We start from the raw sequence: 13,980 nt of genomic DNA, 5'->3' as shown, positions 1-13,980 counted from the left end.
ATTTCTCCATGTGATGCTTCATATTTTTTGTTTTTGTTTTGTGACTTGCGGGGATAGTTGGTTTGGTTCCAGAAAGGTTTTAGAGTGAATGGGAACACTTAGTTCGTTTATTGGAAGCTTAAGTGATAAGAATTGATAAAGGGTTGACTTTTATGTAAACGACATCGGATTAGTGATTTGATGAATCCAATAGATTTGTATAGTGATTTTGGACTTCGGCGTATGTCCAAATTTGAATTTTGAGGTTTTGTAGTGTGTTGTGGTGCTATTTCCCAAAAGTTAGCAATTTGAAGTTTGGTGAGTTCCTAAGTTTGACCAGTGGTTGACTTTGGTGATATCATATTTGGATTTTAATTCCAGAAGTTGTATATGTTCGTTTTGTCATTTATGACTTGTGTGAAAAGTTTGGCTTCTTTCCGAATTGGTTAGGCTTAAATCAGACGTTTGGTTTGAAGTTTGAATGTTCATGAACTTAGGACAATTTAAATTTGCGTTTTGAATTTTCATTTTTTGTTGTCATGTTATCGTATGTGTTTGGAGGCTTTAGATAGGTCTATGTAGTGTTTATGGACTAGTTGGTGTGATGGGACAGGGTTTCGAGTGGCTCGGGTGAGTTTCGGACCACCTGGAACATTTCGGGTGTTGCGGGTTTTTGCTGGTGTCAGGCACTACTTCGCGTTCGCGGAGGTGTGTCACGATTGCGGAGTGCTTTGAGCTGGATAGGAAGTTCTTCTTTGTGTTCGCGATGGTGGAGTCTTGTTCGCGAAGGGTTGTGGCTGTTTAGACTTCGTGTTCGCGCTAAGGAGGCTACGTTCGCGTAAGAGGATGGCGGGCTGGGGGACAGCTGGACCTAAGCCTTCGCGTTAGCGAGAGGCTTGTCACGATCGTGTATTTTTGGGGGAGCTTGGGCATCGCGTTCGCGGGGAGGGGACCGCGTTTGCATAGAGTTAATATGGGCAGTGTATTTTTTGTGCTTTGCGAATGCGAGGCAGTGGCCGCGTTCGCGAAGGCTATCATCGAAGCAGACTTTAAGAGTTCTAATTCCGGGATTTACACCCATTATTTCATATTTGAGCCCTAGATTTTGAGAGGTGGAGATATTGGAGAGAAAATTCACTACTATATTGGAGGTAAGCAATTTTCACTCAGATTTGGCTTTATATCTTGATTCTCCATGAATTTCTACCCCTAAAACTTGAAATTTCAAAGGAAAATTTGGGGGTTTTGTCTGCAACTTAAGAGAGTGAAATTGGGGGATTTGGGAGTCGATTTGGATTCGACTTTGGAATCTAATCATATATTTGGACTCGTGGGGTAATTGGTAGTCCGGACCTACTCCTTAACTCGGGTTTTGACCTTGTGGGCCTGGGGTTACTTTTGTTGACTTTTGGGAATTTATTTAAATGTCGAAGCTTTATTTTTGGGGTTTTTTCCTATGAATTTATTTGACGTTATTGAGTTGTTTTTTGCTAGATTCGAGCCAGTCGGAGGTTATTTTTAAAGGAAATGTATTTTTAGAGTATTGATTTGGCTAGTTTGAGGTAAGTATCTTGCCTAATCTTGTGTGAGGGAATAAACCTTAGGCTTGGACTTTATTTATCTAATTGTAATGTTTTGATGTGACGTATATGCGAGGTGACGAGCATATATACGAGTTGATGAGCGTATATGCGGGTGTTATATATGAAATTGACCGGATTAGACTTTAGGCTTCTACTACGCCTTGATTTGGCTGCGTTATCTCTATGATGCATGTGTAATTCTTGTATGACTATGCGAGTTTATCCTTTCCATGCCAAAGATCTTGTTTTAGGATTATAATTTCCTAAATTGGCCAAGTTAGAAATTTGTGAAATTATTGATAAATTTATTTATCTGTAGTCGTGCTTATATGTTGAATACTTATCCGTATTTAATTATTTATTTATTATTATCATGTCCTTGTGCACTTTATTGATGAGTTATGAGGATATGCATCTTGATGATAATTTGTTATCTTGAATTGTTATGATTATGGCACATGTGGACATGTTGGGCGAATTGATTGAGTGTTGGCACAAAGTTTTTTCCATGTGATTGTGATTGATATTGTTATTGTGTCAATCTACAGAGCGATAAGAGTGGATATTGTTATTACAAAGCGATAAGGATGGATATTGTTATTGCGCAGTTGTACCCACACCAGCCGTATTGAGCATTTGCACTTTGTTCGGTGGTTTGAGGTCTTGAGTAGCTTCATATGGTGTATTACGACTTGTGTATATGATCGGTTTCGGTTTTCGAGCGATTGGAGATTTATTTGGAAAGATGATTCTCATTTTAGAAGCTTTATATTGGAAGAGTTGACCAAGTTTGACTTTTGCGTATTTGATCTCGGATCGGAGTTTTGATGGTTCTGTTAGGTTCAGATGTTGATTTTGGACTTGGGCGTATGCCCAGATTCGCATTCGGATGTTAATGGATGGTTTTGGTGCTAATTGGCGAGAGTTGGCAATTTGAAGGTTTGGAAAGTTCATGGGTTTGATTGGGAGTTGACTTCGAGGCTATCGGGTTTGGATTGTTGTTCCAGGAGTTGGAATAGGTCCGTTATGTCATTCGAAACTTTTGTGCAAAATTTGGTGTCATTGCGAGTTGATTTGATATGGTTCGGCATTAGTTTTGGAAGTTGAAAATTCATTAATTCATTAGGCTTGAATTAAGGTGTGATTCATAGTTTTGATGTTGTTTGGTGTAAGTTTAGGCCTCGAGTATGTCTGTGTTATGTTTTCGAATTGGTTGGTGTGATTGAACGGGGTCTCGAGGGGCTCGGGTGAGTTTTGAACCATTTCTCCTTCATGTGTGATTACTGGTTTTCTGTTGGTTCTGGTGTTGCGCATCTGCGATTGGTTTTGCACAGGTGTGGTGGTCGCAGAAGCGGATTCTTGGTCGTACCTGCGAAGAAGGCTTGAGGTGGGTGATGTCCGTAGATGCGGAGTAATGGACGCATTTGCAAGTCCGCAAAAGCAGTTCTTGTGCGTAGAAGCGCATATGTTGTCGCAGAAGCGGTGGGGAGCAGAGGTGAGCTATTTCGTAGAAGCGGAGGTGTGGCCGCATATGCGGTTCTGCAGAAGCGTGTATCTAATCGCAGATGCAACATAGCTGGCAGACTTTGATATATTCGAGGGTTGAGCTATTTTTATCATATTTTGAGTTAGAGAGCTCGGTTTTGGGTGATATTTTAGGGGATTTTTCATGATTTGGATTGGGTAAGTATTTTTACTCAGATTTGCTTATATTTCACGATTCCAGCTACTATTTTTTGTGTTTGATTAATGATTTGAATTAGTGAAATTGGGGATTTTAGTAAAAACTTTTCTAAATCATAAAATGGTGATTTGAAAGTCGATTTGAGGTCGGAATTGGATGATTTTAGTATGGTTGGACTCGTATCGGAATGGGTGTTCAGAATTTGTGAGTTTTGTCGGGTTCCGGGGTGCGCGCCTGGGGTTAAATGTTTTATTTTAGTTAAAGATCTTAACTTTTATTAATTAAAATTGGTTTCTCTTGCATTGCTTGTTAATATTAAGTCGTTTTTTGTTAGATTTGAGTCGAGTGGAGGTATATTTTTAAAGGAAAAGCTATTTTTGAGTGATGAATTGGCTTAATTAAGGTAAGTATCTTGCCTAACTTTGTGTGGGGGGGACTTTCCCAGAGGATTTGGTCTGATTTCACTATTTGAATTATGTGAAAGGCGTGTACATGAGGTGACGAGCGTGAACACGGGCTTATAAGTGGCATTTAACCGGTTTAGACTCTTAGGTTATTTATGTGCACTTAATTGAAGTTGTTATTTCGTGGAATATCTTTCATTTTTAAGTTTATTCCTTATGTTTCATTATGTTGTTGAAATTCTTAAATACATTATTGTTGAGCTGTGGGCTATATATGGCTTCGATCGGATTAGACCGTAGGCTATTAATATGACTTTATGTGATAGTGAGATCTATATAAAGCATGTTGAAATCACTTTATAACTACTTGATCATACTCACTACATTAATTTAGCCATAATCATGCCTTATTTAATTGAACATCCCAACGTTGTTATTATTATTTGATATGTCCTTGTGCACTATTGCCGGAAGTTGTGAGTTTATATCTCGATATGACTTGGTATCATTGTTGTGATATTGTGGCACTTGGTATTATTGTTTTGTGGTATCGTGGAACTTGTTGATATGTTGAGCGGATTGATTGGGGGTGTCAGCACGAGGTTTTGTCGTGTGATTACATCTATTGTTGTGTGCGTGGGACGAAATAAGGGTGGTGTTATCTCGGGTTGCCCACGTTGCAAAATAAGGGTGGCTATATGCGTATGTGGAGAAATAAGGGTGGCATATCATATCTATATGCACATATGACATAATGAGGGTGGGTATATAGGGATGTTATGTGATGGCCTCGGGGCGTGTTGTTGATGAAAGAGGAGTATCCTGGTTGCTTTTTTTGACTTCCTTGTATGTGTCATGCATATTACATGATTTGATGTGTTGTTCCCAATGTGCTACTCGGTGTATCTGATATTACTTGATGATTTGAGTTGTGATAGTACACTTGCATATGCATACACCATAGCATGTAATTTATACCAGTCCAGGAGTATGAAACTTGATGTTCGTTAATCATGTACATGTATTCTTGTATATCTGTTTTCTCTGTGTTATGGTTGGGACTGGTAGCCTGTGACCATGCTGGATGGATTGTGATATTGATCCTGTGACCACTCCGGCAGATTGTGTTATTGAGCATGTGACCACACCGGGCGGATTGTGATATTAAGCCTGTGACCATGCCAAGCGTTTGTGATATTGGCACGTGAGTTGTCTGTAAGGTTGTAACTTATGTTGTGGCATGAGATCTTTGCCGTGCGAGGGTGATTGATAATGTGGGTACGAGGTTCCATGTGTATAAGATTCGTGATTTGTAACTTGAGATTTATGGTTATGAGGTGTGGTGCCTCGGGGTCACTCCTGTTGTAAATCATGTGTCAGAACGGTTGTGGATTAGAACTGTCGTTGTTTGTCCTTAATTGCTTCCACTTGTATTTTATATGTGCCTTGATTATTTTTCCATTTTATCACATGATTACTCTTTGTTTCCATTTTGATTTTTTTATGTTGTTAGATTTATATTGATATTCTGCACAGGTTATTTGATTAGTGAGTGTCTTAACTTGAACCTCGTCACTACTCTACCGAGGTTAGTCTTGATACTTACTGGGTACTGACCGTGGTGTACTCACAATACACTTTTGTACATTTTTATGCAGATCCAAGTATTGGGGATAGCGGTCCCAGACAGAGTTAGCTTCTTGATCGCGAGGATTCAAGTTGCAGATGCTTGATCATCGCAGTCCCTTGGTGTTCTTCCCTTTATATTTGTACTGTCAAATTTTTATTCGAACAGTATTGTATTTTGAGATATTCTTATGTATTCAACTAAAGTTCATGACTTTGTACTACGTAGTCTTGGGGATTTATAATGATTATCGCCGTGTTGGCATGTGTCACCTACAAATTTCTCATTTATATTAAATTTTTCTTCATAATATCATGTTTAATTGGTTTAACTGTTGTAAGTGACTGGCTTACTGTCACGACCCAAATCTCAGATGTCGTGATGGCGTCTATCACAATACTAGGCAAACCGACAATCACAATAAATCATATATTTTTAAATTTGACAACATAATAAAATAAGCTTAAGAGTAAAATCTAATAAATAGCTGATAAGGAAATATCGCGACTCAATACAAAATCCCCCAAAATTTGGGTGTCACTGAGTACATGAGCATCTAAATGATAACACAGTCTGACTGATAAACATTGTCTAGAAATATAGAACAGTACAAATAACTGAAAAAGAAAGAGAGTTAAGGTCTACGGACGCCAAGGCAGCTACCTCGATAGTCTCCAACAGATAAAAGCTCCGAAGCTAGCAGCTGCCGTACCCGGATCTGTACACAAAGTGCAGAGTATAGTATGAGTATCACCGATCCAATATAATCAATAAGTAACAAGCCTCACCTTGGGCGGAAAGCAGTGACGAGCTCAACAAGTAAAGTCCAAATACAGAATTTAACAGTACAAAAATGTAGACATGCTTTCAAGTTTAACAGTTTAAGTTCAATAAGGATAAAATGTGCTAAGTGTGTCCGAAATGAGGAATGATACATCACTATATCTACATGTCAATTATGCATGCCAACTGTAATGCAACACGATAATGAAATCATATACACACTCTCGAAGTATCAATTCACTTAGTGCTCCCAGCCTTTCATTCCTCCCAGTCACTCATTCCTCACAGTCACTTAGTCCTCACAGTCCCTCAGTCCTCCCAGATGGTCCCACCAGCTCAACCACATCTGGAATATGCTCCTGAGCTGGAGAAACTGGTGGGTCTATAGGTACTGCTCTAGCTGTTGTACGAGCTACACCTTGGCCTCTACCGCGGCCTCGGACTCTCGTGGCCCTAGCTGGTGGTACTGGTGGTCGATGCCTTGAGTATAAAGGAGGTGAGTATGGGTAGTCTTGCATTTATTCCGGTAGGTGAGAGACCGCTTGCATCAGATGTTCAGGCCTTAGCCAATCAGTTCGTGAGGTTAGATGTTTCGGAGCCCAGTCGGGTTCTAGCTCATGTGGTTTCTCGGTCTTCCTTATTTGATCGCATCAGAGAGCGTCAGTATGATGACCCTTATTTGCTTGTCCTTAAGGACACGGTGATGCCAAGGAGGTTACCATTGGGGAGGATGAGGTTTTGCGGATGTAGGGTCGGATTTGTGTGCCCAATGTAGATGGGCTGCGGAGTTGATTCTTGAGGAGGCCCATAGTTTGCGGTATTTCATTCATCCTGGTACCGCAAATATGTATCAGGACTTGACGTAGAACTATTGATGGAGAAGTATGAAGAAAGATATAGTGGGGTCTGTAGCTCGGTGCCTAAATTGTCAGCGAGTAGGAGAGAAGAGCAGACCATTGAAAGTCTCAATTCCTATCCGCAAGTACGAGCATCAGAGACCAGGGAGATTGCTTCAGAGGCTTGAGATTCTGGAGTGGAAAATGGGAGCGTATCACCGTGGACTTTGTAGTAAGGCTCCCATGGACTTCGAGGAAGTTTGATTCTATTTGGGTGATTATGGATCGGTTGACCAAGTCCGTATATTTCATTCCAGTTGGGACTACCTATTCCTCGGAGTGGTTGGATAAGATCTGCATTCACGAGATTATTCGCCTTCACGGTGTGTCAGTGTCCATCATTTCAGATCGGGGCACACAATTTACATCACAGTTTTGAAGAGCAGTGCAGTGAGAGTTAGGCACACGGGTTGAGTTGAGCACAACATTCCACCCTCAGAAGGACGGACAGTTCGAGCGCACTGTTCAGATATTGAGGATATGCTATGCGCTTGTGTCATGGATTTTGAGGGTTCTTGGGATCAGGTTCTATCACTTGTAGAGTTTTCCTATAAAAACAACTACCAATCGAGCATTCAGATGGCTCCGTATGAGGCTTTGTATGGGAGACAGTATTGGTCTCCGATGGGTTGGTTTGAGCTGGCTGAGGCTAGGTTATTGGGTACTGACTTTGGTTCGGGATGCTTTAGACAAGGTTAAGTTGATTCAGGATCGGCTTCGTATGGCGTAGTATAGACAGAAGATCTACGCCGATCGGAAGGTTCGTGATGTTGCTTACATGGTGGGAGAGAAGGTACTTCTCAGAGTTTCACCCATGAAGGGTGTTATGAGGTTCGGGAAGAAGAAAAAGTTGAGCCCTCGATATATTGGGCCTTTTGAGGTGCTTGAGAGGATTGGAGAGGTGGCATACAAGCTTACTCTGTCGCTTAGTCTATCTAGTGCTCATCCAGTATTCCATGTTTCCATGATCCGAAAGTATATCGACGATCCGTCTCAAGTTTTGGACTTCAGCACTGTTCAGTTCTATGGTAATTTGACTTATGATGTGGAGCCGGTGGCCATTTTGGATCAGCAGGTTCAGAAGTTGAGGTCAAAGAATATAGCTTCAGTGAAGGTGCAGTGAAGAGGTCAGCCATTCGAGGAGGCTACTTGGGAGACCGAGCGGGAGATGCGGAGCATATATCCACGCCTATTTGAGATTCCTGGTATGATTCTAAACCTGTTCGAGGATGAACATTTGTTTAAGAGCGGGAGGATGTTACAAACCGGTTGGTGGCTTTGAGTATTATTGCCCCGCTCCCCCATTTATTGCTTATTAAATGCCCATTTATTGTTATATGACTTGCGGGGGTAGTTGGTTCAGTTCCGGGGATGTTTCGGGATGAATTGGGACACTTAGTCCCAAGGTTGGGAGCCTAAGTTGAAAGAGTTGATCAGATGTTGACTTATATGTAAATGACTCCGGAATAGAGTTTTGATGGTCTCGATAGCTCCCTATGGTAATTTTGGACTTAGGAGTGTGTCTAGATATTGATTTGGAGGTAGGTAGGTGATTTTGGCATGAATCGGCGAACATTGGAAAAATAAAAGTTTAGAGAGTTGAGAAGCTTAAACGAGAGTTGACTTTGTGGTTATCGTGCTCAGATTTTGGTTACGGAAGTTGAATAAGTCTGTTGTGTCATTTATGACTTGTGTGCAAAATTTGAGGTTAATCGGAGTTGGTTTGATATGTTTCGTCATTAGTTTCGGAAGTTAGAAGTTCATGAGTTCATTAGGCTTAAATCGATGCGCGATTCGTGGTTTTAGTGTTGTTCTATGTGATTTGATGCTTTGAGCGAGTTCGTATGATGTTTTAAGATTTATTGGTATGTTTGGTTGAGGTCTCGGAGGCTCGGGTGTGATTCCGATCATGTTCGGTGCATTTTGAACCTTGAAGAAGTGCTGATTTTTCAGTTGCTGGTTCCCTTATACGTGTTCACGAGAGAGATCTCGCATTCGCGAAGAGTACCTGGGAGGCAGGTGAAGATTGTTCATCACGTTCGTGAAGAGAGCTCAGCATTCGCGAAGGTCTGGGGAAATTGTGCATCGCGATCGCGAGGGGGATCTCGCGATCGCGTAGAAGGATGAGGTAGGCTTGGGCACCATGCCTTAAGCCTTCGCGTTCGCTTAGGCAGAGCTCTGTGAAGCATCGTGTTCACAAGGGAGCCTTCGCGTTCGCGTAAGAGGATTTTTGGGCAGTTGAGTTTTGTGCTTCGCGAACGCGAGGCACTTTCTGTGTTCGCGAAGAAGGACATCTAGGCAGAATATAAGATTTCAAAAATGAGGGTTAGAGTAAATTTTCATAATTGGACTTTGGGAGCTCGGATTGAGGTGATTCTTGGAGGGATTTTCAAGGAATTGATTGGGGTAAGTGATTCTAACTCGGATTTGGTTAATATATATGGATCTATCATTTTTTATCATTTAATTAGTATTTTGGATTGGAAACATTAGGGAAATTTGTAGAAACTTCATAGGCTTTAATTTGAGGATTTATAGGTCGTTTTGTGATTGGAATTGAGTAATTTTGGTATGGTTGGACTCGTGGTTGAATGGGTGCTTGGATTTTGTCAATTTTGTCGAATTCCGCGACATTGGCTCGGGGTTAACTTTTTGAATTTTGTTTAAGAACCTAGCTTTATCATATGGAACTGATTCCTATAGCTTGTGTTGTCTGTATCAAGTTGTTTGTCCAGATTCGAGGTGTTCGGAGGCCGATTCGCGAGGCAAGGGCTTAATGGAGTAGAGATTTTTACGGTTTGAGGTAAGTAACACTTCTAAACTTGGTTTTGAGGTTATAAATCCCCGAATTACGCGTTATGTGATTTGTGTTGAGGTGACACACATGCTAGGTGATAGGCGTGTGGGCGTTCACCGTAGGAATTGTGACTCGGTCGATTCCGTGGAACTGTGTAGTCATTTAATCTTGATATTATCCACATATTCTCCATATGTTAGAGAAATTGAGTTGTGATTCATATTAAAAATCATGCTTAGGCTATATGCTGGTACTGTTGGGACCCACAGAGGTCGTGTTGCTATTGAATTACTTGCTTAATTTGCAATTTTGTAATTTCAAATTAAGCAAGTAATTCAACAGCAACACGACCTTTGTGGGTCCCAACAGTACCAGCATATAGCCTAAGTATAATTTCTAACATGAATCACAGCTCAATTTCTCTAACTCGTAGAAAATACGTGGATAATAATAAGATTATATGATTACACAATTCCATGGAATCAACCGAGTCACAATTCCTACGGTGCACGCCCACACGTCCGTTACCTAGCATGTGAGTCACCTCAACACCAACCACATAACACGTAATTCAGGGATTCATACCCTCAGAACTAAGTTTAGAAGTGTTACTTATCTCAAACCATGTAAATCCGTACTTCATTAAGCCCTTGCATCGCGAATCGGCCCCCGAACTCCTCGAATCCAGCCACAAAAAACTCGATACAATCAACAGAAGCTATAGGAATCAATTCCACATGATAAAGCTAAGTTCTTAAGCAAAAGTAAAAAAGTCAACTCAAAAAGTCAACCCCGGGCTCACGTCTTGGAATCTAACAAAATTGAAAAATCCGAACACCCATTCAACCACGAGTCCAAACATACCAAAATTACTTAATTTCGATCACAACTCGACCTTCAAATTCTCAAATTAAAGCCTATGAAGTTTCTACAATTTTTCTAACCCAAACCACTGATTAAATGATTAAAAAAATGATAGATTCATGTATATTAACCAAGTCCAAGTTAGAATCACTTACCCCAATCAATTCCTTGAAAATCCCTCCAATAATAGCTCAATCCGAGCTCCCAAAGTCCAATTATGATATTTTACTCTAACACTCATTTTTGAAATCTTATATTCTGCCCAGATGTCCTTCTTCGCGAACGCGGAAAGTGCCTCGCGTTCGCAAAGCACAAAACTCAACTGCCCAAAAATCCTCTTACGCGAACGCGAAGGTGATGCTTCACGGAGCTCTGCCTACGCGAACGCGTCCCCTTGACCGCGAATGCGAAGGCTTAAGGCCTGGTGCCCAAGTCGACCTCATCCTTCTACACAAACGCGAGCTCCCCCTCACGATCGCGATGCACAATTTGCTCAGAACTTCGCAAATGCGGAGCTCTCTTCTCGAACGCGATGAACAATCTTCATTTGCCTTCCAGGTACTCTTTGTGAATGCGAGACCTCTCTCGTGAACGCGTATAAGGAAACCAGCTACTGAAAAAGCAGCAGTTCTTTAAGGTTCAAAATGCGCCGAACATGATCCGAATCACACCAAAGGCCCTCGGGACCTCAACCAAACAAACAAAAAAGTCCTAAAACATCATACGAACTTGCTCGAAGCGTCAAATCAAATGAAACAACACTAAAACTATGAATCGTGCATCGATTCAAGCCTATTGAACTTATGAACTTCTAACTTCCGAAACTAATGTCGAAACATATCAAGCCAACTACGATTAACCTCAAATTTTGTACACAAGTCATAAATGACACAACGGACCTATTCCAACTTTCGAAACCAAAATTCGAGCTCGGTAACCACAAAGTCAACTCTCGATCAAACTTCTCAACTCTCCAAACTTCTATTTTTTCAATTTTCGCTAATTCAAGCCAAAATCACTTACGGACCTCCAAATCAATATTCGGATACACTCATAAGTCCAAAATCACCATACAGAGCTATAGGCACTATCAAAACTCTGTTGCGGAGTTATTTACACACAAGTAAACATTCGGTCAACTCTTTCAACTTAGGCTCCCAACCTTGGGACTAACTGTCCCAATTCATTCCGAAACATCTCCGGAACCGAACCAACTACCCCGAAAAGTCACATAACAACAAATGAGCATGGAATAAGCAATAAATGGGGGAGCGGGGCTATAATACTCAAAACGACTGATCGGGGCGTTACACTTACCTAGTTTTAAAAACTAAGTGCAATCACGATCCTTAAGGTGAGATTTTGGGTCGTGACAGGAGCGATAAGGGTGTATATTTTTATTGAGGAGCAATAAAGATGGATATTGTTATTGTGACGGAATATGGGGCACAAGGTGACATATGCCTCTGTTTCTATTTGATGAGTTGTTTGTCAAAAATAAAAATAAAAATACGTTGAGTTATTATCACCTACTTTACCAAGATTCTTGGTATTATACTCCATTGTATATATTATTGTTGCCAGTTTTTCTGATATATATTACACAGGTTCTTTGGCTAGTGAGTATCATATGACTTGAACCTCGTAACTACTTCATAGAGGTTAGTCTTCATACTTACTGAGTATCGATTATGATGTACTCATATTATACTTCTGCATATTTTTGTTCAGATCCGGATGATGGAGGTAGCGTACCTCGTGAGTGAGCTCGTGACGGATCGAGAGGATTCAAGGTAGTACTGCATGGACGTCGCAAACCCTTAGAGTCCCTTTCTCTTATTTTATATTGTTGTATTTTCTTTCAAACAACATTATACTTATTGAGACTCGTTATGTGTTCTGTTTAGAGCTCATGACTTGGTATTACCTGATTTTGGGGTGTTGACTTATGTACTTATATTTTGGCTTCATTGAGACTTAATTTCATAGTTAATACTATAATTTCAGAGTTACTATAACGTATTTTGATGTTTTGTATCATTGTGTAATTGGCATACATATTCTTAGAGGTTATGTGACATCAAGACCCCTTTGGTGGGACTTGGGTTGTGACAATCTCAGCCCACATACCTTTTGGACGGGTCCTGCCTATTTATTGATTCGGTATATTTGACCAGTCCAAAATCAGCCCAACCGCTCATTTGACACCTCTAGTTGGAACTTCACTAAATTAGGCTAACTTTTTTGATGATTAAAATTAGCAAAGTTTTATCCAATTTTTTTTTAATTATAGGGTGTATATGGTATGAAAAAAAATATTTTTCTAGAAAATAAATAGTTTTATCACTTATTTTTTGATGTTTGGTTGGTGAGCGGGAAAAAAATTTGGATCTTTTTGTTAAGTGTTTGGTTAGTGAGTAAAAAATATATTTTTTAAAAAAATATATAATTTAAGCAAACACAATGAAAGATAAAATGGGTAAGGGGGTGGACGTGGGGTTAGGGAGTTGGGGATGAGGTGGTGGGGGTTGGTGAGGATGGAAAATAGGGTGGGAAAAGTTAAAAAAGAGTTTTGAAATATATTCTCTTCTCTTGATAGGGAAAATAATTTTCTTCAATTGGAGAAAAATGAATTCATGAGAAAAATATTTTTCAAAATACTTAAGCCAACAAAATATGAAAAAGTTAGAAAAATATTTTTTCAGAAAATATCATCCTTTATACCAAACACAATCATAGCCATTACATCTGAAGGAAAAAACACAGTTGAACCCCATTATTTTGACTAAAATTTTCTTGTTTGGCTGGAAAAAATAGAATTGTAGCCACTTTTTTTTTATTATATATTTTACCAGAGAAAGAAAAAATATAAAATTTGAACAAAATAGTCATTGCATCAAAAGAATAAATATAAATAAATAAAAGGCCGAGTAACATGTACATTGTATATTAAGAAGTAAGAAAAAATACCCAGTTGAAACAAATAAATAATTGTATATGATTATGTGCTAATTAACAATTGGACATTTAGAAGTTGATTTTTTGATTTTTCTTCGTTCCCATTGTACCTAAATGAGAGTGTATTCATGTTATTTACCACATCAACTTCTAGAGTAAATTATAACACATAGTTAAGGTCCAGATCGGTAACTAAACCTGAAGATTATAAGTCAACTTGGAGGGACTCAACTCAAACCAAGTGATCACGGATGCAAGTCCCAATAGAAACATTAACTGACATCAAATGAAAGTAGATACTTTTGAGTGAAGAGGAATTGCTAGGAAGACATCTTGAAAACTTGAGTGAAAACAATGGCCTCCATTTTTCTTTTTCACTTATTTTTGGACCCAAAATTGGCTAAA

This window comes from Nicotiana tabacum, chromosome 9 (assembly GCF_000715075.1).
Source record: "Nicotiana tabacum cultivar K326 chromosome 9, ASM71507v2, whole genome shotgun sequence".
NCBI classification, from domain to species: Eukaryota; Viridiplantae; Streptophyta; class Magnoliopsida; order Solanales; family Solanaceae; genus Nicotiana; species Nicotiana tabacum.
The sequence above is the reverse complement of the archived record's forward strand: the minus strand, read 5'-3'. Positions refer to the sequence as shown.